Raw genomic sequence first — 21872 nt, 5'->3', positions numbered from 1 at the left:
AATTCTGGTTATCGCTTCTCGGCCTTTTGGCTAAGATCAAGTGTAGTATCTGTTCTTATCAGTTTAATATCTGATACGTCCCCTATCTGGGGACCATATATTAAATGGATTTTTAGAACAGGGAGATGGAAAAAGAGCTTGCTCTGTCCACTCCACGCATTGACCTGGTATTGCAGTATCTCCAGGACCGGTGCACCCCTTCTTTAATGCAGTTTCTAAAATCAGAAAGAATTGAATTCAATGTTTTTTGTTCATTTTGCTTGTTTGTCGGATTTTGGGATGGACTCTTTGGCTTTGCTTTTCTTCTCCTCATTGGATTTTTCATGTTCAAAGTTGCAGAAGCCAGATTACAAGCTCATTTTGGTTCAACTTCAGCAACTGTGCATTGCATTGCCATGTAATGTGATGCAATGCTATCTTTCTAGCTCTCCCTTTTTACTTCCTTTTGGATAAACAGACATATTAGGCAAGCATTTTGGAGCTTTCACCTAAATAACTACAGGTGGTGAGATAAGCTGCACAATATAATTGACCTTTCAGTATATTGTTGCACACACACCATCTATTTAGCAAATGCCCTTGTTATCAACAGCAGCCTTTTAAACTCACCTGAGCTAACAGGTATGTGCGCTGGTTACTCTGCTGCGCTTAAAATTTCTTTTTTGGTTTGCTACAATGCCTTTTCTGAAACGTTGTCTCCTTCTGCTGGAACACTGACTTCTTTCATTTAATGCCTGCAGACTATAAAAGAGAACCCAACCCAAAAAGTTTGGTTGATTAGTCTGTGGCATTCTGTTAAACTGTTGCTTATGGCGGTCTCTGTGAGCTTCTCAGCGACATTCAGCCAGCCAGGTATCCTGCCTGCAGTAGATGGAATGTGGCAATGGAACGCTGGCTGCGCGTGTCATAATAGGCTCTGAGCCTTTATATACCTGTGCACAGCAGCAGCCACCTTCAGTCTGCTGCTGGACAGCCAGCAGCAGCAGCAGCAGGAGAGGTATGTAATCAGGAGCCCTCCTGCTAAGGGTAGACAGCTGCTCGTTCCACCCCACCCCCCGCCTTAATTGGTTCTCCTCCCTTCCAACGGTGTTGAGGCGGGTGGGAACAGCAGGGGGTGAAGGTGCTGTGTTTAAAGAGGTGGAGTTATGCAGATCTAAAACGCGTGGATTGCAGCAGCAGCAAGCCGAAAAGTGCAGGCATGTAAGGGATCTAGAGGTTGACAACATGTCTTCTTAACGGTAGTCCAGGAGCTCATCTCCACAAATGGACTTTTCAGGATCCTTGGGTGGCTCCGTAGTTTGAAACCAATTCTGGTTATCGCTTCTCGGCCTTTTGGCTAAGACCAAGTGTCTTGTCTGGGGTCCTTGAGTGTTTTCCCTTGGCCTTCCGGCATCGCCATCTTGATGGCTTAAGCCGGTTGCTGCTTTAGGGGGAGAACGAGGAGGAACGAGAGAGTGATCATAATGGGCGTGAAGATACGCTATGCTGGGACCGATGACAATCGGGTTCGCAATGCATTCCGCATTGAAGTTGATGCTGCTGTCAGAGAGCGTTTCAATCTGTCGTATATGGTGCACGAGGTGATCTTCAAAATCCTGGAAGTGACAAGAGAAAACATCGTCTGCCTGCAGGAATCCCGGAAAGAAGGACGGTATGTCTTGGTGCTACAATCTATGGCGGCTTGCCGGAACCTGTATAAGAAGTTGAGGGAGCAGGAGAAGAATCCAACCTTGCATGGTTTGACTTTTACAGTCTTGTACTCCAAAGGTGATGTTCCCCTAGTCATATTTATGTATAATCCCTTTGTGCACGAACATGACATTGCGACTTTTCTTAAGAGGCATTGTGACTTTGTGAGCAACAGTCACAAAATCATGAACGAGGAGAACTTATGGACTGGCAAATACAGATATTTTGTCAGATTTGGGGAAAGTTCTTCGGAGCCTGGAGGTGTTCATTACCCTCCCCAAAGTTTCTCTATCGGGAGAGATAGGGGTATTCTCTTCTTTCCTGAGGCCCCAGTTTTTTGCAGGAAATGTAAGAAGTACGGACACTTACAAGAGGTTTGTACTGCTGTGCCTGTTTGCTCCAAGTGCAACCAAAGTGGGCATGTTGCTAAGGACTGTACCAATCCAATTGTTTGCAATGCTTGTGGTATGGAGGGGCATGCCTTTAAGGATTGTACTCGTCGTGCGAACGAGGGCAAGGCAAGGGCATACTCTGAGGTGGTCTCGAACTCTCCGAGGCCTAAGAGTGTGGCACCTGAGGCCGCAGTTTCTTCCAGGGTGAAGGTAGTGGAACAGCGTGTGGAGACTGCTCCAGTGAGGGCGTCTGCTGACCTACTGGTGGAGCCCGGGAGAGTGGAAGAGGTTCTGGCAGCTGAGATGGATATTTCTTCCTATCAGGGGGGTTTCATTGACTCCTTTTGTGAAAAACGTGAGGGAGCCTTGGAAATCCCAGGGGACCAGGCTCTCAGTTGGAGCAGTGAAAGTATGGATGAAGAGGGAGCTGGAGGTCAAGGAGACTTCACTGAGACTGGGGTGAGGTCTTCTGAGGAACCGGACCGCGCTAAGAATAAAAGGGCCCGGTTGTCTGAACCATCAAGTAGCCAATGCGTGGCAAGTCCGGTGAGTGAGCGGGATTACCCAGTGGTTTCTCTTTCTCCTGCGTCAACGGCTTACCTGGAGGAGAATTTGGAGTCCACTATCTTTCAGCTAAGTGGGAGTTCGCCGGATGACAAAGGATAAGGAAGGCATGTTTTTTTGCTGAGACTGGTGTTTCTGGTTTTTGAGCCAAAGAATGGTCTCTAAACCAAATTGGGACATTGCGTCCCTTAATGTAAGACTTTTAAAGTCTAGAGTTAGAAGATCTGTGATTCTGGACTTCTTACATAACCATTCTTTTGATATTATGTGTCTACAGGAGTGTGGTATAGAAGAACCCCTGGAAGACGCTGATTGGCCATATGGCCAGCATATCTGGTCTGGCTCTAGTGGGAATAAAAATGATGGAGTTGGGATAGTATTAAATAATAGAAATTTTGTTTTTGAATATTATAAGGTAATAGAGGTGGGTCGTTGCATCTCTGCAGTTGTGTGTGGGAGGGGGTGGAAAGTTAAAATTATAAATATTTATGGTCCTACAAAAAAAGAAGACAGGTTAAGTTTATTAGATAAATTATGTTTAGAATTACCTGGTAGGATCCCTGTGATAGTAACAGGTGATTTTAACTGTGTAACTGAGGGGAAAGTTGATGCCTCAGGAAAAAAATTGGCAAACATTATTTCTGATTTTTTCTTTTTTGATGCTGCTGAGGTTTATTTGGGGAAGCCACCACCACCAACCTATAAAGCTGACAGGGGTGGGATAACATCTAGGATTGATAGGATGTTTTTTTCTAAAAATATAATATGTGATGGTTTTTCTCAATTTTCAGTTCCTTTTTCGGACCATGTGTGCCTGAAAGGTGAGTTTAGAGGGGATTTAAGGCGGGTGCATGGGAGAGGTGTGTGGAAATTGAATGTGAGTTTGCTTGAGGATGAGAGAATTGTGAATGATTTTAAGAAAAAATATAGTTGGTGTAAATCTCAAAAGAGTAAGTTTGAAAGTGTGTTGGTGTGGTGGGATTGGATGAAGTATGAAGTGCAAAAGTTTTTTCGTCGATGGGGCTATAAAAAGGCTGCCATGGTTAGGAGTCAATATAAAGATTTAATGATGAGGGTGGAATGGCTGGAGAAAATGAGGATGTGTGGTGTGGATGTGGATGATTTGTTAAGAAGTGCGAGAGAGGATTTGAAGAGGACTTTGGAGAGGAAGGGAAGGGAAATAATTTTTAGGTCAAAGGTGGTCCATCTTGATAAAGATGAAAAGTGTTCAAGATATTTCTTTAAAAAAATAAATGGTAAGAAGGAGGGTATGGAGGAGATTTTTGATGTGGATGGTGTTTGTGTGAGTGGGGAGGATGTAATGAAGGAAGTGGTCACGTTTTATGCTGAGTTGTTTGGCAGGAAGTGGGTGGATGAGAGTTTGAAAGAAGAAGTGCTTAAGACTTTGGATTGTAAGGTGGATAAGGATGGATGTTCTGGTCTATGTGAGGCAGTGATTGAGGAGGAAGTTAAGAAAGCGGTGTTTGGTGCAAGGAAAAATGTGACGCCTGGGAAGGATGGTTTGCCTGTGGAGCTATATGTTATGATGTGGGAAGTGATGGGTATGGATTTAGTGGAAGTGTGTCAGTTTATGTGGGAGAATGGGATGCTTGCGGGTTCAATGAAGGAGGGAGTGGTGGTCTTAATCCATAAGAAAGGGGATAAAAGGTGTTTGAGTAATTGGAGGCCAATTACGCTTCTGAACGCCGATTACAAGGTATTCAGTAAAATTTTGGCGTGTCGGATGCGTGTGGTTGTAGCTGATGTGATTGGTAAAGATCAAGTGTGTGCAGTGCCTGGTAGATGTATGACGGATAATCTGTGTCTTTTAAGAGATGTGTTGTGGGATTGTAAAGTAAGAAAGCAGAAGTGTATGGTGATGGCTGTTGACTTTGAAAAGGCGTTTGATCGCGTGTCTCATGTGTTTCTATTTGAGGTTTTGCGTAGAATGGGTTTTCCGGAGAAATTTGTGCGTGCCGTGAGAGGATTGTATGGGGAGGTGATGAGTGAATTTCTGGTGAATGGGTTTTTGAGTGAGAAAGTGTGTATTAGGTCTGGTGTGAGGCAAGGTTGTCCCATGTCACCGGTATTATTTGTGTGTGTGATTGAGCCACTGCTGTGTATGATTCGGAAAGAGAAAGTGGTGCGTGGTTTGTTAGTGCCAGGGAGTGGTGGAATGACTGTGAAAGTCTTAGGATATATGGATGATGTAGTAGTGGTGAGTGAGAGTGTGGCCTCTATGGAGAGAGTAAAATTGTTGTTGAATTTTTTTTGTGGCGCGTCAGCGTTTCGTGTGAATTGGAACAAATGCATGTTTAAATGTTTTGGTGACAATAGGATTAAGATGGATGGTGTGGCTGGTGTGGATGGTGCAATTAAAGTGTTGGGAGTTTTTTTTAATGATGATTTGAAAGGTTATGAGAGTTGGGATGAATGTGGTGAGCGGATTGTGCGGAAGATGAATTTTTGGAAGTTACGTTCTTTGTCTTTGGTAGGGAAGGTTCTTATAATTAAGGCTGTTATTCTCCCTATTTTGCTTTATGTTTCTTGTATTTTTCCAGTGCCCTATAGGAAAATTAAAAAAGTGGAGAAACTAATTTTTGTGTTTTTTTGGGGCAGTAGGATGGAAAGACTTAAGAGAGAGATTTTGTTTAAGCAATATTTGTATGGGGGACTAAAGTTTCCGAATATTGAAGTGTTTCTAACATTGCATTTTATTAAGACTACGGTCATTTTGATTGGGAAGAATAATAAAGGGGCATTTATGTGTAAGTATTTGGCTGGATGGATGCTGTATGGTCTGAATTGGGTGAAGCGTGATAAGAATGTGCCTGTTGCTTTTAAGTGTCCTGAGTGGTATGGTTTGATTGAGAAGTTTGTGAGGAAGAATGATTTGTTAGCAGTTGCAATGAAAGACTTTATGTTGGTTAAGAAGGTGATGGGGAAGATGTGTGTGAATGAGTGTGAGAGTAATGTGGTGGGATTGTGTTCTATGGAAGTTGCGCGGGTATGGAAGAAGTTAAGCATTCAAGGTGTGTCGAATAGACAGCGAGATACAGTATGGATGGGCCTTCATAATATTTTGCCAGTGAGGGATTTTCAGAAGAAAAGAGATCTCATAAGATCTGCAGTATGTCCAAGGGATGGTTGTGGAGCGAATGAGACGGTGAGGCACCTTATGTGGGATTGTAATTTTGCGTATGATGTGTGGAAAGGTGTGGGTGGACTGTGTAAAGGGGTTGCTGGTGTGAAGTTTATTGATTGGAGAGTGGCTATGTTTGGTTTTGGTGCTAGTCGTCGTGGCCTAGAAAGGATGATGTGGTTTATTATGGTGTGTGTGCAGGAGAGCTTGTGGGATGTGAGAAATTTGTGTGTGTTTAAAAGAGTAAATTTAACAGTAAATGATTGTATTAGGTTGATCTTAGCAAGACTATATGTAATCTATTTGTGGGATACAAGAGAAGGTGGTGGTGGTGAAACAGATTCTGAAGGTGTGTGGAAATACCTTAAGTGGCAGGATATGGTTAAATACCGTTGATATTTTTTCTGGAAATGTCTCTGGCATAGGATTACTTGTTTGTATTTTTGTTGAATAATACTTTAATAAAGAAACCACAATGATGCTTATGAAGTGGCAGTATAACTTATGACGAAGTCTGGTTAACTGTTTGCTTATATCTAAACCTGAGTGGTTTTTAAAAAAAAAAAAAAAAAAAAAAAATCTGTTCTTATCAGTTTAATATCTGATACGTCCCCTATCTGGGGACCATATATTAAATGGATTTTTAGAACAGGGAGATGGAAAAAGAGCTTGCTCTGTCCACTCCACGCATTGACCTGGTATTGCAGTATCTCCAGGACCGGTGCACCCCTTCTTTAATGCAGTTTCTAAAATCAGAAAGAATTGAATTCAATGTTTTTTGTTCATTTTGCTTGTTTGTCGGATTTTGGGATGGACTCTTTGGCTTTGCTTTTCTTCTCCTCATTGGATTTTTCATGTTCAAAGTTGCAGAAGCCAGATTACAAGCTCATTTTGGTTCAACTTCAGCAACTGTGCATTGCATTGCCATGTAATGTGATGCAATGCTATCTTTCTAGCTCTCCCTTTTTACTTCCTTTTGGATAAACAGACATATTAGGCAAGCATTTTGGAGCTTTCACCTAAATAACTACAGGTGGTGAGATAAGCTGCACAATATAATTGACCTTTCAGTATATTGTTGCACACACACCATCTATTTAGCAAATGCCCTTGTTATCAACAGCAGCCTTTTAAACTCACCTGAGCTAGCAGGTATGTGCGCTGGTTGCTCTGCTGCGCTTAAAATTTCTTTTTTGGTTTGCTACAATGCCTTTTCTGAAACGTTGTCTCCTTCTGCTGGAACACTGACTTCTTTCATTTAATGCCTGCAGACTATAAAAGAGAACCCAACCCAAAAAGTTTGGTTGATTAGTCTGTGGCATTCTGTTAAACTGTTGCTTATGGCGGTCTCTGTGAGCTTCTCAGCGACATTCAGCCAGCCAGGTATCCTGCCTGCAGTAGATGGAATGTGGCAATGGAACGCTGGCTGCGCGTGTCATAATAGGCTCTGAGCCTTTATATACCTGTGCACAGCAGCAGCCACCTTCAGTCTGCTGCTGGACAGCCAGCAGCAGCAGCAGCAGGAGAGGTATGTAATCAGGAGCCCTCCTGCTAAGGGTAGACAGCTGCTCGTTCCACCCCACCCCCCGCCTTAATTGGTTCTCCTCCCTTCCAACGGTGTTGAGGCGGGTGGGAACAGCAGGGGGTGAAGGTGCTGTGTTTAAAGAGGTGGAGTTATGCAGATCTAAAACGCGTGGATTGCAGCAGCAGCAAGCCGAAAAGTGCAGGCATGTAAGGGATCTAGAGGTTGACAACATGTCTTCTTAAGGGGAGTCCAGGAGCTCATCTCCACAAATGGACTTTTCAGGATCCTTGGGTGGCTCCGTAGTTTGAAACCAATTCTGGTTATCGCTTCTCGGCCTTTTGGCTAAGATCAAGTGCAGTGATCTACCGGTTGCTGCCTTGGTCTTGGCTGAGAGGTGCCTTGGGTACCCGGCTCCTTGGCCTCGGGGGATTGCTGCATGTAGCAATGCGGCTTCACCCCCTTGCTGCTTTTGGGGAGCCGGATTAGTCCCGGGGCAACGAGGGGCGATCAGCCTGCCTGCTTTTTTTAAGTAGGCGAGGAGGATTTTTGCCACGTTTGGTGTGAAGATATGGACGGGAGAAGCCCAAATATGCTGACCTGTGAAGAGGTCCCAGTTTTTGCAAGATTGAAGAATGCAGTGCGGTTTATTTTTTTGGATCCAGAGAAGAAGAAGTCTGGCTTGTTTTTTTTGGTAGAGAAGATTTTGTTTGGACTATTGGAAGTTCAAATGGAACAAGTTTTGTCTATGTTGGAGTTCCCGAAGAGAGGGATATATGATGTTATTTTTTGTTCAGAAGATATCTTTTCTGACTTTTGGAAGAGAATGGATCTAGTGAAGGAAGATTCGATACTTGAAGGTGTTTTTTTTGTGTCGCATTTTCCTAGGAAGGAAAGGCTAATAGTAATAAGGATGTATAGTCCTTTCATATTGGAAGAAGAGATCATGACCTTTTTATCCCGGTACTGTGAGAAAGTGAGTTCTGCTGGCAAAATGTTTAACCGATATGGTTTTTGGACCACGAGGTGGAGGTTCCTGGTCAAGTTCAAGGAAAGTTCGGATGGTGTTGTGGTACTCCCACCAAGTAGATTCAAAATCGGGACAGTTAATGGAGATATGTTCTTTACAGGTATGCCGAAGTTTTGTAGGCGTTGTAAACAGTATGGCCATGAAAAGGATTCCTGTACATTACAGTGGTGTGCCAAGTGTGAAGAAGTGGGACATAAGGCAGAGAATTGTGAAAAAAGTAAGAAATGTAATCTATGTGGTGGCAGTGGTCATTTATATGATTGCTGTCCTGTCAATAAAAGGGAGGAGAAGTCAGTTGACAAGGAAGATGGAAAAGAAGAAGAGTCTGAAGCTGCCCCCCATGATGAAACGGAAGAGAACATATCTCAAAAGAAGGAGGAACAAATAAGAGATATAAGAAAAGAAGGTGATCATATGGAAGAAGATACTGAGAGTGATATCACAGACGTTGAGATTGAAAATACTAGCTTGGAAGAAGAAGTGGAGGTGGATAGGGAGTCAGAAGATCAGGAGGAAAGTGAGTCCTCCAGTCAGGATGAAAAGGAAGGTGCTGTAAGTAATATGGAAGAGGACGAGGAGGGTGAAGAAACTAGTGAAGAAGAAAGAGAGGATGTCGCATGTGAAGCCAGAGAAGAAATTGAAGGAGTTTTGTCATCTGGGAAGGACTCTAGTAAAGCAAAGGATGTTTCAGAAAAAAATATGAGGGAGATGGAGGAGAGACAAGAAGTGTTGAAAATGCTAAAGAGTTGTGAAGGGGGGAGTCAGGCTAGTCTAAGGCGCAAAGTGTGGAATAACATTTATAGCGATATGCATCGTTTTTTTTCAACTTACAGAATACCTCAGTCGTTGGCTAAAGAGGTAGAAGAAGCTTGGGATGGTCGGTTTCTGGATGGAAGGCTTTTGAATGCCTTGGCAGCATATGGCCTGAAGAGAGGAATGTTGCCTTAAATCGTAATGGTAAAGATTGTAATGTTGTGATGTAAAGAATATGGAATAACTGTATTGTGATAATATAAACGTATATATATAAAATAAGATTGTAAAAATGGATATATGACCCACAATGATGGATAACAACCTAATACCATTTGGAAATCATTGCAAAGCATGAAATGGTAAATATGGGACTTGTAATCTGAGTGGAAAAAAAAAAAAAAAAAAATCTGTTCTTATCAGTTTAATATCTGATACGTCCCCTATCTGGAGACCATATATTAAATGGATTTTTAGAACAGGGAGATGGAAAAAGAGCTTGCTCTGTCCACTCCACGCATTGACCTGGTATTGCAGTATCTCCAGGACCGGTGCACCCCTTCTTTAATGCAGTTTCTAAAATCAGAAAGAATTGAATTCAATGTTTTTTGTTCATTTTGCTTGTTTGTCGGATTTGGGGATGGACTCTTTGGCTTTGCTTTTCTTCTCCTCATTGGATTTTTCATGTTCAAAGTTGCAGAAGCCAGATTACAAGCTCATTTTGGTTCAACTTCAGCAACTGTGCATTGCATTGCCATGTAATGTGATGCAATGCTATCTTTCTAGCTCTCCCTTTTTACTTCCTTTTGGATAAACAGACATATTAGGCAAGCATTTTGGAGCTTTCACCTAAATAACTACAGGTGGTGAGATAAGCTGCACAATATAATTGACCTTTCAGTATATTGTTGCACACACACCATCTATTTAGCAAATGCCCTTGTTATCAACAGCAGCCTTTTAAACTCACCTGAGCTAACAGGTATGTGCGCTGGTTACTCTGCTGCGCTTAAAATTTCTTTTTTGGTTTGCTACAATGCCTTTTCTGAAACGTTGTCTCCTTCTGCTGGAACACTGACTTCTTTCATTTAATGCCTGCAGACTATAAAAGAGAACCCAACCCAAAAAGTTTGGTTGATTAGTCTGTGGCATTCTGTTAAACTGTTGCTTATGGCGGTCTCTGTGAGCTTCTCAGCGACATTCAGCCAGCCAGGTATCCTGCCTGCAGTAGATGGAATGTGGCAATGGAACGCTGGCTGCGCGTGTCATAATAGGCTCTGAGCCTTTATATACCTGTGCACAGCAGCAGCCACCTTCAGTCTGCTGCTGGACAGCCAGCAGCAGCAGCAGCAGGAGAGGTATGTAATCAGGAGCCCTCCTGCTAAGGGTAGACAGCTGCTCGTTCCACCCCACCCCCCGCCTTAATTGGTTCTCCTCCCTTCCAACGGTGTTGAGGCGGGTGGGAACAGCAGGGGGTGAAGGTGCTGTGTTTAAAGAGGTGGAGTTATGCAGATCTAAAACGCGTGGATTGCAGCAGCAGCAAGCCGAAAAGTGCAGGCATGTAAGGGATCTAGAGGTTGACAACATGTCTTCTTAACGGGAGTCCAGGAGCTCATCTCCACAAATGGACTTTTCAGGATCCTTGGGTGGCTCCGTAGTTTGAAACCAATTCTGGTTATCGCTTCTCGGCCTTTTGGCTAAGATCAAGTGTAGTATCTGTTCTTATCAGTTTAATATCTGATACGTCCCCTATCTGGGGACCATATATTAAATGGATTTTTAGAACAGGGAGATGGAAAAAGAGCTTGCTCTGTCCACTCCACGCATTGACCTGGTATTGCAGTATCTCCAGGACCGGTGCACCCCTTCTTTAATGCAGTTTCTAAAATCAGAAAGAATTGAATTCAATGTTTTTTGTTCATTTTGCTTGTTTGTCGGATTTTGGGATGGACTCTTTGGCTTTGCTTTTCTTCTCCTCATTGGATTTTTCATGTTCAAAGTTGCAGAAGCCAGATTACAAGCTCATTTTGGTTCAACTTCAGCAACTGTGCATTGCATTGCCATGTAATGTGATGCAATGCTATCTTTCTAGCTCTCCCTTTTTACTTCCTTTTGGATAAACAGACATATTAGGCAAGCATTTTGGAGCTTTCACCTAAATAACTACAGGTGGTGAGATAAGCTGCACAATATAATTGACCTTTCAGTATATTGTTGCACACACACCATCTATTTAGCAAATGCCCTTGTTATCAACAGCAGCCTTTTAAACTCACCTGAGCTAACAGGTATGTGCGCTGGTTACTCTGCTGCGCTTAAAATTTCTTTTTTGGTTTGCTACAATGCCTTTTCTGAAACGTTGTCTCCTTCTGCTGGAACACTGACTTCTTTCATTTAATGCCTGCAGACTATAAAAGAGAACCCAACCCAAAAAGTTTGGTTGATTAGTCTGTGGCATTCTGTTAAACTGTTGCTTATGGCGGTCTCTGTGAGCTTCTCAGCGACATTCAGCCAGCCAGGTATCCTGCCTGCAGTAGATGGAATGTGGCAATGGAACGCTGGCTGCGCGTGTCATAATAGGCTCTGAGCCTTTATATACCTGTGCACAGCAGCAGCCACCTTCAGTCTGCTGCTGGACAGCCAGCAGCAGCAGCAGCAGGAGAGGTATGTAATCAGGAGCCCTCCTGCTAAGGGTAGACAGCTGCTTGTTCCACCCCACCCCCCGCCTTAATTGGTTCTCCTCCCTTCCAACGGTGTTGAGGCGGGTGGGAACAGCAGGGGGTGAAGGTGCTGTGTTTAAAGAGGTGGAGTTATGCAGATCTAAAACGCGTGGATTGCAGCAGCAGCAAGCCGAAAAGTGCAGGCATGTAAGGGATCTAGAGGTTGACAACATGTCTTCTTAACGGGAGTCCAGGAGCTCATCTCCACAAATGGACTTTTCAGGATCCTTGGGTGGCTCCGTAGTTTGAAACCAATTCTGGTTATCGCTTCTCGGCCTTTTGGCTAAGATCAAGTGTAGTATCTGTTCTTATCAGTTTAATATCTGATACGTCCCCTATCTGGGGACCATATATTAAATGGATTTTTAGAACAGGGAGATGGAAAAAGAGCTTGCTCTGTCCACTCCACGCATTGACCTGGTATTGCAGTATCTCCAGGACCGGTGCACCCCTTCTTTAATGCAGTTTCTAAAATCAGAAAGAATTGAATTCAATGTTTTTTGTTCATTTTGCTTGTTTGTCGGATTTTGGGATGGACTCTTTGGCTTTGCTTTTCTTCTCCTCATTGGATTTTTCATGTTCAAAGTTGCAGAAGCCAGATTACAAGCTCATTTTGGTTCAACTTCAGCAACTGTGCATTGCATTGCCATGTAATGTGATGCAATGCTATCTTTCTAGCTCTCCCTTTTTACTTCCTTTTGGATAAACAGACATATTAGGCAAGCATTTTGGAGCTTTCACCTAAATAACTACAGGTGGTGAGATAAGCTGCACAATATAATTGACCTTTCAGTATATTGTTGCACACACACCATCTATTTAGCAAATGCCCTTGTTATCAACAGCAGCCTTTTAAACTCACCTGAGCTAACAGGTATGTGCGCTGGTTACTCTGCTGCGCTTAAAATTTCTTTTTTGGTTTGCTACAATGCCTTTTCTGAAACGTTGTCTCCTTCTGCTGGAACACTGACTTCTTTCATTTAATGCCTGCAGACTATAAAAGAGAACCCAACCCAAAAAGTTTGGTTGATTAGTCTGTGGCATTCTGTTAAACTGTTGCTTATGGCGGTCTCTGTGAGCTTCTCAGCGACATTCAGCCAGCCAGGTATCCTGCCTGCAGTAGATGGAATGTGGCAATGGAACGCTGGCTGCGCGTGTCATAATAGGCTCTGAGCCTTTATATACCTGTGCACAGCAGCAGCCACCTTCAGTCTGCTGCTGGACAGCCAGCAGCAGCAGCAGCAGGAGAGGTATGTAATCAGGAGCCCTCCTGCTAAGGGTAGACAGCTGCTCGTTCCACCCCACCCCCCGCCTTAATTGGTTCTCCTCCCTTCCAACGGTGTTGAGGCGGGTGGGAACAGCAGGGGGTGAAGGTGCTGTGTTTAAAGAGGTGGAGTTATGCAGATCTAAAACGCGTGGATTGCAGCAGCAGCAAGCCGAAAAGTGCAGGCATGTAAGGGATCTAGAGGTTGACAACATGTCTTCTTAACGGGAGTCCAGGAGCTCATCTCCACAAATGAACTTTTCAGGATCCTTGGGTGGCTCCGTAGTTTGAAACCAATTCTGGTTATCGCTTCTCGGCCTTTTGGCTAAGATCAAGTGCAGTGATCTAGCGGTTGCTGCCTTGGTCTTGACTGGGAGGTGCTTGGGGTACCCGGCTCCTTGGCCTGGGGGGATCGCTACACTCATCGGTGGAGCTAAACCCCCCTGCTGCTATTAGGGAGTCGGATTAGTCCCTGGGCAACGAGAGGCGATCACCTTGTCACCACACATAGCTGTGGGGGGCAACTGTCGCCACACATAGCTGTGGTGGCAACATTTGGAGGATTAAAAGGAAAAACGGAAGGAAAACGGATTGTTGAGATGGAGTTTTGGAAAAAGAAGAGATGCTTACTTTTTTTGTGAAACGGGAGACGGAAGAAACTTTTTTGGAAGAAAAATGGATTCTGGAAATTTTGAGGAAACATGAAGTTTTGGAGAAGGATATCTACTGTATGCAAGAAATAAAGCAAGGTAAAGTTTGTGATGTGACTCTAGTTTCTGAGGAAAAGTGCATTCATTTTTTCAAATGCTGGAGTGAAGAGGATTCTGGGAAAATTGGAGTAAGTGCATCATTCATGGGGAAACCGAAGAGTGTGATAATTTACATGGACAATCCGTTTGTGGAAATAGAGGAGATAATGTTTTTTTTGGAATCTAAATGTAAGATGGTAAAGTTTCAGAAATTATACAGGAACAAAGTTGGTATTTGGAACGGAAAGAGACGTTTTTTGGTGTTAACAACAGGAGAAGAAAATTTGAATAATGCGGTTAGAGCATGAGGAGGAAGAAAAGAAGTTAAGGGGTTTTGTTGGGAGGAAAGTAAAAGGGAAAAAGGGGATATTTAGTTTGGGAAACCGGGTGAAGTAATGTCAGTTGTGATTTGTTTGGAAACTGTTGAAACTGTAAAGGAATTGTTATGTTTAACTTTATATATATTAATTCAAATGAAAAAATATAAATATAATATCTAAACACGATGATGGAACTAAAATCTTGAGTTTAGTGATATATGATTTAAGATTATAAAACTTAATTTCTGAGTGTTTGGAAAAAAAAAAAAAAAAAAAAAAAAAAATCTGTTCTTATCAGTTTAATATCTGATACGTCCCCTATCTGGGGACCATATATTAAATGGATTTTTAGAACAGGGAGATGGAAAAAGAGCTTGCTCTGTCCACTCCACGCATTGACCTGGTATTGCAGTATCTCCAGGACCGGTGCACCCCTTCTTTAATGCAGTTTCTAAAATCAGAAAGAATTGAATTCAATGTTTTTTGTTCATTTTGCTTGTTTGTCAGATTTTGGGATGGACTCTTTGGCTTTGCTTTTCTTCTCCTCATTGGATTTTTCATGTTCAAAGTTGCAGAAGCCAGATTACAAGCTCATTTTGGTTCAACTTCAGCAACTGTGCATTGCATTGCCATGTAATGTGATGCAATGCTATCTTTCTAGCTCTCCCTTTTTACTTCCTTTTGGATAAACAGACATATTAGGCAAGCATTTTGGAGCTTTCACCTAAATAACTACAGGTGGTGAGATAAGCTGCACAATATAATTGACCTTTCAGTATATTGTTGCACACACACCATCTATTTAGCAAATGCCCTTGTTATCAACAGTAGCCTTTTAAACTCACCTGAGCTAACAGGTATGTGCGCTGGTTACTCTGCTGCGCTTAAAATTTCTTTTTTGGTTTGCTACAATGCCTTTTCTGAAACGTTGTCTCCTTCTGCTGGAACACTGACTTCTTTCATTTAATGCCTGCAGACTATAAAAGAGAACCCAATCCAAAATGTTTGGTTGATTAGTCTGTGGCATTCTGTTAAACTGTTGCTTATGGCGGTCTCTATGAGCTTCTCAGCGACATTCAGCCAGCCAGGTATCCTGCCTGCAGTAGATGGAATGTGGCAATGGAACGCTGGCTGCGCGTGTCATAATAGGCTCTGAGCCTTTATATACCTGTGCACAGCAGCAGCCACCTTCAGTCTGCTGCTGGACAGCCAGCAGCAGCAGCAGCAGGAGAGGTATGTAATCAGGAGCCCTCCTGCTAAGGGTAGACAGCTGCTCGTTCCACCCCACCCCCCGCCTTAATTGGTTCTCCTCCCTTCCAACGGTGTTGAGGCGGGTGGGAACAGCAGGGGGTGAAGGTGCTGTGTTTAAAGAGGTGGAGTTATGCAGATCTAAAACGCGTGGATTGCAGCAGCAGCAAGCCGAAAAGTGCAGGCATGTAAGGGATCTAGAGGTTGACAACATGTCTTCTTAACGGGAGTCCAGGAGCTCATCTCCACAAATGGACTTTTCAGGATCCTTGGGTGGCTCCGTAGTTTGAAACCAATTCTGGTTATCGCTTCTCGGCCTTTTGGCTAAGATCAAGTGTAGTATCTGTTCTTATCAGTTTAATATCTGATACGTCCCCTATCTGGGGACCATATATTAAATGGATTTTTAGAACAGGGAGATGGAAAAAGAGCTTGCTCTGTCCACTCCACGCATTGACCTGGTATTGCAGTATCTCCAGGACCGGTGCACCCCTTCTTTAATGCAGTTTCTAAAATCAGAAAGAATTGAATTCAATGTTTTTTGTTCATTTTGCTTGTTTGTCGGATTTTGGGATGGACTCTTTGGCTTTGCTTTTCTTCTCCTCATTGGATTTTTCATGTTCAAAGTTGCAGAAGCCAGATTACAAGCTCATTTTGGTTCAACTTCAGCAACTGTGCATTGCATTGCCATGTAATGTGATGCAATGCTATCTTTCTAGCTCTCCCTTTTTACTTCCTTTTGGATAAACAGACATATTAGGCAAGCATTTTGGAGCTTTCACCTAAATAACTACAGGTGGTGAGATAAGCTGCACAATATAATTGACCTTTCAGTATATTGTTGCACACACACCATCTATTTAGCAAATGCCCTTGTTATCAACAGCAGCCTTTTAAACTCACCTGAGCTAACAGGTATGTGCGCTGGTTACTCTGCTGCGCTTAAAATTTCTTTTTTGGTTTGCTACAATGCCTTTTCTGAAACGTTGTCTCCTTCTGCTGGAACACTGACTTCTTTCATTTAATGCCTGCAGACTATAAAAGAGAACCCAACCCAAAAAGTTTGGTTGATTAGTCTGTGGCATTCTGTTAAACTGTTGCTTATGGCGGTCTCTGTGAGCTTCTCAGCGACATTCAGCCAGCCAGGTATCCTGCCTGCAGTAGATGGAATGTGGCAATGGAACGCTGGCTGCGCGTGTCATAATAGGCTCTGAGCCTTTATATACCTGTGCACAGCAGCAGCCACCTTCAGTCTGCTGCTGGACAGCCAGCAGCAGCAGCAGCAGGAGAGGTATGTAATCAGGAGCCCTCCTGCTAAGGGTAGACAGCTGCTCGTTCCACCCCACCCCCCGCCTTAATTGGTTCTCCTCCCTTCCAACGGTGTTGAGGCGGGTGGGAACAGCAGGGGGTGAAGGTGCTGTGTTTAAAGAGGTGGAGTTATGCAGATCTAAAACGCGTGGATTGCAGCAGCAGCAAGCCGAAAAGTGCAGGCATGTAAGGGATCTAGAGGTTGACAACATGTCTTCTTAACGGGAGTCCAGGAGCTCATCTCCACAAATGGACTTTTCAGGATCCTTGGGTGGCTCCGTAGTTTGAAACCAATTCTGGTTATCGCTTCTCGGCCTTTTGGCAAGATCAGTGGTGGTTTTCTGCTGCTGGTGTTGTTTGGAGGGCAGTTGTGACTGGGGTTCCCCCTTGTGGGGCCCTAGTGTGCGATTGAGCGGCGATTGTGTTTATCTGCTGTAAAAATGGTGGAGAAAACACGTGGATTAGAGGACTCGGTCCGTCTGAAGGTGGCTGCAGGTCATGAAGGAGAAATCGGTTTGGACCAAGTTTGCGTTGATGTCTTGAAGAACATTAATGGCTTGAAGGTAACGGATGTATTGGCACTGCAGGATTTTCAGAAACAAGGAATTTATGATATCACTTTTGTTTCTTTGAGTATTTGCCAGAGAGTCTACATGGAGTTGGTACGAATGAAGGAAGAAAAGGAATTGAAATGCCTAGAGTTTATTGCACTGGAACCTCTGTTCCAGCAGACATATAAGTATGTGGTTGTGCACATGTATAACCCTAAAGTTCCGGATGAGACTGTTTCCAATTTTTTAGCTCGGTATTGTAGTGAGGTTAAATTTTTGGGAAGAATGAAGAACAAATACAATTATCTAAATGGCAAGAGGAGATATGTTGTAAAACTGAGACCGGATGATAGAGCTATTGGGGGTGCCAAGAGCATTCCTGCACAGTTTTCTATCGGAGGAGAAAGGGGATTTTGTTTTTATAATGGACAGATGGAATATTGTAGGAAGTGTCATGAGTTTGGACATGTTCAGAAGGATTGTCCAGTGCAAGGTGATGTTTGTAGAGGTTGTGGGAAATCTGGGCATGTTGCAAGTGGTTGCCCAATGAATAAGGTGTGTGATTTGTGTGGACATGCAGATCACCTTGCAAGGAAATGTAGATTGTGGGCTCAGATTCCTAGGTCACAGGTGGACGCTGAAGAGAGGCAGAAGAAGACTCGGCAGGAAAGTGGGGAGGAGGGCGAAGGCTCAGACTCAGAGGGGGAAAGCCAAAAACAAGATGGTGGTAGGGGAAGAGACCATGCGGTGCCCAAGATGGAGGAAAAGGGGCGGAGCCAGAAGAAAGTTGGTTTGAGGGAGGGGCTGGAAGTAATAAACAAAGTAGCTGATGTGCATGGCCCGGGTGATGGGATGGATTTGTCTAATATGGCGGAGTCAGTGAATCCTGTTTTGGGAAGAGATGGGGGTGAGGAAATGGAGGTTTTGGAGGAGGAGGATTCTGATTCGGATGGAACTATAACCCCTCAGCAGCGTGATAGGGTTAACAGTGATTGGAGTGAAAATGAGGAGGAAGATGATGGCAAGGAGGAGAGTTATGCCTCCGTGATTAAAAGAAGTAAGGTGGAGGGGTGTTGGTCTGGGGGGCAGGAAGATCCAGTCTCCCTAAGACCAGGTTATTCTAACAGGGACTCGAGTTCTGAGTCGCCTGATATACGTAGAAAAGTGGGTGGCAGGAGTGGGTTTTCTCCTGGTTCATGATGGATCGGGTATGGTGGAGATTTTTTCCTGTTGTTATGATGGCGTTGTGTGTTGCTTCTCTGAATGTACGAGGGATTGGTTCTGCTTGTAGGAGAGCAGGGATACTGGAGTACATTGAGAGTGTGAATGCAGATATTGTCTGTCTGCAGGAATGTGTAATTAAATCTGCCCCGCATGAGAGTGAGTGGAATAAGGGGCAATCTTTTTGGTCCCCATGCTCAGAAAACAGGAATGAAGGGGTGGGCATTTTACTGTGTAATTCCAGTCTAAAGGTTTTAGAGTTTAAAGTAATCATACCTGGGAGATGTTTGTTTTTATTAGTGGATTTTTTAGGTCAGCGGGTACGGGTTTTTAATGTTTATGCCCCTGCTGATAAACAAGCAAGAGTTGGGTTTTTCGAGTCTCTAAAGTTGTTTTTACCAGGCAGAGACTTCACTATAGTGGCTGGAGATTTTAATTGTGTCAGATCCGCAAAAGATCGTAAGAGCTCTACGGAAGGTAGGACTGATGTTACGTCTAATATTTTAAATCAGATTGTGCAGGATTTACGCTACACGGATGCTGGTCTGATGGTTGGGCCAAGTGATAAGTTCACATACATATCAGATAGTGGACGTAGTGTTTCCCGAATTGACTATGTTTTTATGTCTGAAGGGATTAAGGTGGCCAAGTGCAACCACGTGATGACGACTTTTTCTGACCACAAGATGATAGTGGTAGATCTGTGTATAGCTGAGTCCCTGGCTTTTGGAAAGGGACTCTGGAAGCTGAACATAAGCCTGCTGGAAGAGGAGAGTGTTAAGGTTGGTTTTAATAAAGTGTTTTTGTCTTGTGTGTCTGAACAGCACCTTTTTAAAGATTTGCTAGAGTGGTGGGACTGGGCTAAGGAGAAATTTGCATGTTATTTTAAAGGGGTGTGTTTTAGGAGAGCGAAAGCCAAAAGGGATCATGATGCTGCTGTTATTTCAAAATTGGAAGTACTCCATAAGTTTAAGAGAGCGGGGATGGAGGTGGATAAAGAGATTGCAGATTTGAAGGACGAACTGAAGAAGATACTTATTGAAAAAGGGAAGACTATTATGTTTAAGGCAAAAATAAAGCACATGGAGGAAAATGAGCAATGTTCGAGATACTTTTTTAAAAAATGTTTTAAACCTAAAGGGGTTTTTAAGTCTGTTTTTTCTCCTGCAGGGGAGGTATCTGGGGATGAGATGATTGGCAGTATTCTTTCCTTTTATGAAACACTCTTCTCTAACGATAGTAGAGCCAGTGATGCGGAAATTAATGATTATTGCAAAGTATTAACTAATAATATTCCTGAGGAGAAAATTGGGTTTTTAAGTGAGGAGGTTGGGAAAGATGAAATTAGACGGGCAGTGGATGGCTTGGCGAAAGGCAAGACGCCAGGCTGTGATGGTCTTCCTGCTGAATTTTATGTTAGATTTTGGGATATTATAGGTGTGGAGTTTTCACGGGTGGTGCAATATGGTTTTACTCATGGGATTTTATCGGTTTCTATGCGTAGGGGGATTGTTACGCTGATTCATAAGAAAGGGGACATGAGGGATATTAAAAATTGGAGGCCCATAACATTGTTAAACAGTGATTACAAAATTATTTCTAAAATTGTGGCTGGTAGACTGGCAGATGTGATAGGTGATATGGTGGGGGAGTATCAGGCATGTGCAGTGCCTGGTAGGAAAATTTCAGATAATTTGCTGCTTCTAAGAGACTTAATTTATCAGGCTAATTTGAATAAGAATGCTCTTTTGTTACAGTCGGTGGACCTGGAGAAAGCCTTTGATAAAATATCACATAGATTTTTGTTCTCTGCTTTAAGTCACCTTGGTGTTCCGGATAAATTATTGATGGTCATTAAGAGTTTTTATTGTGGGGTCAGTAGCCAGATTTTAGTTAATGGGCATGTGAGTTCCAGTTTTAATATTTTATCGGGAGTTAGGCAGGGTTGTCCCCTGTCACCAATTCTTTTTATCTGTGTGGTGGAGGCCCTTTTAAAAAGTGTGCAAGTTGACAAGTGTGTGGCTGGTGTTTTTATTCCTGGGGGATCCGGGGGTCCAGTCAAGTCTTTAAGTTATATGGATGATATTGTTTTTACTTGTGGTTCACAGGCGGATCTCAATAGAGTGAATTTGCACGTAAGGATTTTTTGTTGTGTGGCTGGTATGGCGGTGAATTGGGGAAAGTGCCAGCTTTGTAACTTTGGGAGGCAGGTTGAGGTTAACGTGGCAGGAGTGGAGAGTAGGGAGGAAATTGAGGTTCTTGGTGTCATCTTTGAGAAGGAACTGAAAGGGAAAAGCAGCCTGAAGATTCTAGAAGACAAAATGGATCAGAAGTTGAACTTTTGGAAACTAAGGAACCTGTCTCTGAGAGGGAAAGTGCTGGTAATCAAGTCTGTGATTCTCCCGCTTCTGCTGTACACTGCTTTGATTTTCCCACCTGCTGTGCTTTGGACAAAGAGAGTGACAAGGAAACTGTTTGTGTTTTTTTGGGGATCCAAAATGGAGAAACTAAGAAGAGGAATGGTTATGTGTTCTGTGGAAAATGGGGGTTGTGATTTTCCTAACATTGACTTATTTTTAAGAATGCATTATTTTTTGAACATTTATAAATTATCCCAGTGCAATAACAGGACTGCGGACATGTGCAAATATTTAGCAGGACGGCTTTTCCAGAAATGGAGCTGGTGTGAGAAGGATTTAAGAAAACCAGTTTCGTTTGTGATACCGTTTTTTTATGTGGTGCTTAGGTCCTTCTATGATCAAAATGGGATAAGCTCCATGGTTAGACCGGACAAAAAACTGATTGTCTCAGGTATTAAGAAGAAGGAGATGTTATGTGATGTGCCGTTTTGTAATAATGCACAGTCTGGACAGGTGTGGAAGCTTTTTTTCATGCGTGGAATCAGCAACAGACAGAAGGATGTAACCTGGATGGCGTTGCATGGATGCTTTCCAACAAGGGCTTTTTTGAATGACCGGGGGATAAAGGTTCAAGAACTATGTCCTAGGGAAGGTTGCAATAAGGTGGAAACAATACAGCATATTTTTTGGGACTGTTTTTTTGCTAAAAAAGTTTTTACCTTGTTGTCACGTATGTTTGTTGCTTTAGTTGGTTTTCATTGTTTCGATTTTGAAAGGATTTTAATAGGTCAAGATTTTAAGTACTCGCAAAGGAAGCGGGCAAGCTGGATTATTTTTGTCATATATAAAGAGGTTTTATAGGACGTTCGGAATTTGGTGATTTTTAAAAAGATTGTTTTTTCCCCCATGGAATGCAGAAAGATTTTTCTTGCTAGACTGTTTTATGCCTATTTATTGGATAAAAAGAAGTATGGTGAGACAGCAGCAGAAGCACTCTGGAACTTTTCACATTGGACTTCTTACAGTAAGTAACAGTTAA

General features: G+C 43.0%; 7 non-coding genes across 7 annotated transcripts; all 7 read left to right on the top strand.

Annotated features, from left to right (window-relative positions):
- The first annotated feature begins 10 nt into the window (after positions 1 to 10).
- Positions 11 to 201, top strand: LOC141214545 (U2 spliceosomal RNA). The gene has a single exon (XR_012283749.1). It is a non-coding gene; the product is annotated as a U2 spliceosomal RNA (small nuclear RNA).
- Positions 202 to 6333: 6132 nt separating this feature from the next.
- On the top strand, positions 6334 to 6519 carry LOC141214944 (U2 spliceosomal RNA). The gene has a single exon (XR_012284129.1). It is a non-coding gene; the product is annotated as a U2 spliceosomal RNA (small nuclear RNA).
- A 2953-nt stretch (positions 6520 to 9472) lies between these two features.
- LOC141214981 (U2 spliceosomal RNA) lies at positions 9473 to 9654 on the top strand. Its single transcript, XR_012284152.1, has one exon. It is a non-coding gene; the product is annotated as a U2 spliceosomal RNA (small nuclear RNA).
- A 1115-nt stretch (positions 9655 to 10769) lies between these two features.
- On the top strand, positions 10770 to 10960 carry LOC141214544 (U2 spliceosomal RNA). Its single transcript, XR_012283747.1, has one exon. It is a non-coding gene; the product is annotated as a U2 spliceosomal RNA (small nuclear RNA).
- A 1115-nt stretch (positions 10961 to 12075) lies between these two features.
- On the top strand, positions 12076 to 12266 carry LOC141214543 (U2 spliceosomal RNA). Its single transcript, XR_012283746.1, has one exon. It is a non-coding gene; the product is annotated as a U2 spliceosomal RNA (small nuclear RNA).
- A 2117-nt stretch (positions 12267 to 14383) lies between these two features.
- On the top strand, positions 14384 to 14582 carry LOC141214966 (U2 spliceosomal RNA). Its single transcript, XR_012284144.1, has one exon. It is a non-coding gene; the product is annotated as a U2 spliceosomal RNA (small nuclear RNA).
- A 1115-nt stretch (positions 14583 to 15697) lies between these two features.
- Positions 15698 to 15888, top strand: LOC141214542 (U2 spliceosomal RNA). Its single transcript, XR_012283745.1, has one exon. It is a non-coding gene; the product is annotated as a U2 spliceosomal RNA (small nuclear RNA).
- The last annotated feature ends 5984 nt before the right edge of the window (positions 15889 to 21872 follow it).

Source organism: Phyllobates terribilis, unplaced genomic scaffold (genome assembly GCF_046119375.1).
Source record: "Phyllobates terribilis strain yellow unplaced genomic scaffold, ASM4611937v1 Scaffold_223__1_contigs__length_3252167, whole genome shotgun sequence".
Lineage (NCBI taxonomy): Eukaryota > Metazoa > Chordata > Amphibia > Anura > Dendrobatidae > Phyllobates > Phyllobates terribilis.
The sequence above is the reverse complement of the archived record's forward strand: the minus strand, read 5'-3'. Positions and strand labels throughout refer to the sequence as shown.